The sequence below is a fragment of the Colobus angolensis genome, unplaced genomic scaffold (assembly GCF_000951035.1).
Source record: "Colobus angolensis palliatus isolate OR3802 unplaced genomic scaffold, Cang.pa_1.0 Scaffold49, whole genome shotgun sequence".
Classification (NCBI taxonomy): Eukaryota; Metazoa; Chordata; class Mammalia; order Primates; family Cercopithecidae; genus Colobus; species Colobus angolensis.
Genome location: NW_012118376.1, coordinates 8,298,989 through 8,304,098, shown reverse-complemented (window position 1 = coordinate 8,304,098; position 5,110 = coordinate 8,298,989).

Sequence of the window (5,110 nt, the reverse complement as noted above, 5' to 3'; positions counted from 1 at the left end):
CTTCCTTCCTTCCTTCCTTCCTTCCTTCCTTCCTTCCTTCCTTCCTTCTTCTCTTTAAATTTTTGAGATAACTTCTTGCTCTGTCACCCAGGCCAGAGTGCAGTGGTATGATCTTGGCTCACTGCAACCTCCACTTCCCAGGCTCAAGTGATCCTCCTACGTCAGCCTCCAGAGTAGCTGGGATTGCAGGCACACACCACCATGCCTAGCTAGTTTTTGTATTTTTTGTAGAAATGAGGTCTTGCCATGTTGCCCAGGCTAGTGTCGAACTCCTGGGCTCAAGCAAGGCCTGCCTTGGCCTTCCAATATGTTGGGATTACAGGCATGAGCCACTGCGCCTGGCCAGTGAGTGCTTATTTCTGAATTCTCAATTCTATTCAGTTGATCTATATGTATATACTTATGCCAGTGTCACACTGTCTTCACTACTGTAGCTTTGTAGGACATTTTGAAATTAGGAAGTGTGAGCCCTCCAACTCTGTTCTTCTTTTCAAGATTGTTTTAGCTATTATGAACCCTTTGCATGTCCATATGAATTTTAGATCATCTTGTTAATTTCTACAAAAAGAGCAGCTAGAATTTTGATTGCAACTACACTGAATTTGTAGATAAATTTCAGGAGCATTACCATCTTAACAGTGTCTTCTGGCCCATAAATGTAGATTGTTTTTCCACTTCTTGAGGGCTTCCTTAATTTATTTCAATAATATTGTGTAATTCTTAAGAGTACAAGGTTTGCATCTCTTTAAATTTATTTCTAAGTACTTTATAATTTTTGAAAGTACTGCAAATGACACAGTTTTCTTTTCTTTTCTTTTCTTTCTTTCTTTTTTTTTTTTGAGATGGAGTCTTGCTCCGTCACCCAGGCTAGAGTGCAGTGGTGCGATCTTGGCTCACTGCAACTTCTGCCTCCCGAGTTCAAGTGATTCTGCTACCTCAATCTCCCGAGTAACTGGGATTATAGGTGTGTACCACCACACCCAGCTAATTTTTGTATTTTTAATAGAGACAGGATTTTACCATGTCAGCCAGGCTGGTCTCAAACTCCTGACATCAGGTGATCTGCCTGCCTCGGCCTCCCAGAGTGTTGGGATTACAAGTGTGAGCCACCACGCCTGGCCAAATGGCACAGTTAATTTCATACTTGGATTGTTCATTGGTCTTTAGTAATATTTCTTTGGAAAATTTCAATGTTTTTCAGCTGTGCCATGGAAAAGGAAGAAACAAATGTCTTTCATGGGCCAACATTTTAAAGGAAAGTTGGTGGAGAATAGAGTATGAGGGCTGAGGGTATCAGCAAAGGATTAAGAGCTCAGCTTTAGCTGCAAGGTTGCCATATTGCACTACTCCACAGAGTACTGTTCTCACTGAATTCTGTATGAATGGTATGCTCTAAAGTTGTACAACACAGGAAGTCCTTGTTCAGCTGACCCTTGCAACTACTATTTATAGAGTTCTTATGAACTAGGCACTTCGTATGCATGGTCATATTTAATCCTCGCAAAAAATGTATGGCATAGATCCTTTCTTTGTATTTACAGATGAAGGAACTGGGGCTGAAAGAGTTCAGTGAGTGAACCTAAAGTCTCACATACCTGGTGAGTGACTGAAGGGGATTTGAACCAAAACTTGCGACTATAACTACTGCACTCTACTGCTCCTTCCACCTGAAGATTTTTTTTTTTTTTCTTTGAGTTCCTTTGTATTTAAATCTGGCAAACTGTAGGCTTTACTTAGAGAGGAAACTGCTCTCTCAAACCAACTGTGAGGACTGTAAGTGATTCATCATTCTAAGTTATAGATTTTCTTCTAATGAGAAGGGTTGTTTGTGTGTTGGTTTCTCTGCCTAGACGAATCCCCTGTCCTTACCTACTGGACCGGGGTGTGTCTCTGCCCTTCCAGATAGCTGAGCCAAGCCACCAGCTTGGTCTAACACAACTCTCAACGGCCTCCGTGCTCACTCTGAATCTGATCAGACCCAAACCCCACTGCTCAGGCTGGCTCCCACAAATACACCCAAGTTTTCTGTCATTATGGATTTACGATTTTGTTTTTTGGAGGTGCTTACTTCCTTGACATGAAATTAAGTAGACTTTATTTATTTATTTATTTTTTGAAAGGAGTTGGAGCTTCTAAAGTCTCGAAGTTATCACTAAGGCATAAGAAAGGAGAAAGAAAGAAAAGAAGAGAGAAACATGAAGCTCCCAAAGGGCCTTGGTGCTGGCTTGGGTAGAGGAGATGATATATTTGAGGATTTTATTAAAATAAAACTAGATAAATTGCTTGGTGATGACTCAGGCCACTTTTGGTTGAAAAGCAAAACCTGTGAACTGAGGGGGCCTCAGTATCCCAGCATGATGCTGCTTTTAAAAAATCAGTTTCTATTTCCCATTGTATTTTGCAACTTTGATGATTGATTATCTCAGCATCAAAGATGAAATATCTATGCACATGGAAAATGAGAGAAACAGTCACAGAACTTTCTCTAGCAGTTAATAACACAGCTAATGGATTTTGGGCTGTTTTCTTTGAAAGGTGAACCAAATTGTAGGAGTCTCTGGGGCCTGAGGAAGCTGAGGGCTTTTTTGACCCCGACCACTGCTGACGTCATCCAGGTTTCTGCTTGTCTTGATTAGGCTGAGAATAGCCAAACACTACTCATTGAGACAGATATTGATTTTGGTCAGGAAGTTCAGTCATTGGCAGTAATTACAATTGCTTGTTTTAATTTATCAGATCAGGAAATCTAATAAATTTCCCATGAGTCCTTTCCCCACGTTTTGTTGGTATGTAGAAAATATCTCCAAGTTATTTCTGGGAAAATGTGCCACAAAACAGGACTTAGATATGAAATGAAAACTCTTGCTTTCCTCTTCACTGATACCATTGATAGGAAGCCACCTTTTTAGTGGTATGGCCTGGGAGGAGCAACTTAATCAAGCTGCCTAAGTAAGCATCATACCTCCTTTTCTACACTTGCAAAACGAGAATAATAATTCTACCTAGCATTTTTTGGTAAGAATTAACCAAGTTTATTCATTAAAAACTTAGAACACAAGAACACATAGTAGGCACTCAATAAAAGTCAGCTATCATTGTTACTATTATCATTAATAAAAACACAAAAAGGCCTCCAAGACATATGTTGTAAATAATAGAAGTGGGTTATTTTTGAGGTTTGGTACTGAGGTGGTACAGAAAAGTACAGAGGGTTTGGGGAATAACTGAGAATAGCAAGTTGAATTCCATATGTGGTGAAGATAAAAAGAAACAAACTTGTCTAATTATAAAGCACTGCATGTTTATTGTAGAAAACATATTTTATAGAGAAAGAAAAACATATCCAAACTCTACAACCCAGAAATAACCACTGTTAACATTCTTCTATGTTTTCCAGATTTTTTCTTTGCATCTATAAATGCATGAATTTTTAAAATGTATTTGAAATTCTGTGATATATAGTATAATTTTAATTTTTCTATTTTACTTTCTTTCGTTGTTATATATGATGCTTCAAAATAACATGACATGTATGTAAGTTATAAAGCATAATAATAGAATGAACATCTGTGAATCTAGTCTAACCTTTATGTCATCCCTCTATCCCTGGAGGCAACCACTATTCCCAATTTTGGGTTTTTTATTACTTTGTTTTGTAAAATAAAAGAGGTTTCTTTAAAAAAAGTCCCTATAATATATCATTTGTTTCTGAGTTTTATAAAAGGAACAACATACTGTCTGCAGTCTTCTTGAAATTACTTTATTAAAAACATCAATATTATACTTCTAAGTTTTATCCCTATTGTTTTGTGTGACAACACATCATTTCCAATTTTGTATAGTATTCTATTGTGTGTTTATACCATCCTTTACAAAAGTCCATTCTTCTGCTATTAGAGTCCATTCTTTCACTATCACAGAGTCTGCGATAGACTTTCTCATACACATCATTTAGGGCAGTTTCGGTATCACGTGGGAAACGGTTAGAAATGCAAATATTTAGACCTCATACCAAACCCATTGAATCAGAAACTCTGAGGTGGGATACAGAAATCTGTGTCTTAACCAGCCCTCCAGATATTTTGATGTTTGCAGACAACTACTGATATTGGGACTTTGTTTGGGAGTGGAATTAATGGGTCAGAAGGGTGTCTTAGTTCATTATATGTTGGTATAACAGAATATCACTGGCTGGGTAATTTACAAAGAAAAGTTTATTCAGTTCATGATTCTAGAGGCTGGGAAGTCAGAGAGCATGGCACTGGCATTTGGTGAGAACCTTTTGCTGTGTCATAACATGGCGGAGGGCAGCCTGTGGTGAGAGGGAAGCATATGCCTGTTAGCTCAGGTCTTTCCTCTTCTTACAAGGCCATCAGTCCATCATGAGGGTCCCACCCTGATGACCTTCTCTAATCCTAATTATCTCTCAAAGGCCCCACCTCCAATCGACATATGAATTTGGGGACTAAGTTCCGCATACATAAAATTTGAGGGGCATATTCAAACCATAGCAAAGGGTATATACATGTCCGACTTATAAGACTATGGCTGTTCAATACTGTAGCCACAGGTAGCTACTGAGCGCTTGAAATGCAGCTATCATTAATGATGAACTGAATATTTAATTTAATTCTAATTAATTTTAATTTAAATACTGAAATGTAGTTATTGTAAAATTTTTGGCCGGGCACGGTGGCGCAAGCCTGTAATCCCAGCACTTTGGGAGGCCGAGACGGGCGGATCACGAGGTCAGGAGATCGAGACCATCCTGGCTAACACTGTGAAACCCCATCTCTACTAAAAAATACAAAAAAACTAGCCGGGCGAGGTGGCGGGCACCTGTAGTCCCAGCTACTTGGGAGGCTGAGGCAGGAGAATGGCGTAAACCCGGGAGGCGGAGCTTGCAGTGAGCTGAGATCCGGCCACTGCACTCCAGCCCTGGCGACAGAGCGAGACTCCGTTTCAAAAAAAAAAAAAAAAAAAAAATTTTTAAGTATGCTTGGAACAATTTTAGCATGTACATGACTTTTTCAACTGTCAATTTTATAAAATCTAAATAGAGATCAAAGATTTCCAGTGATAATTCAGCCTCTGAATGTGTAAAATGCAT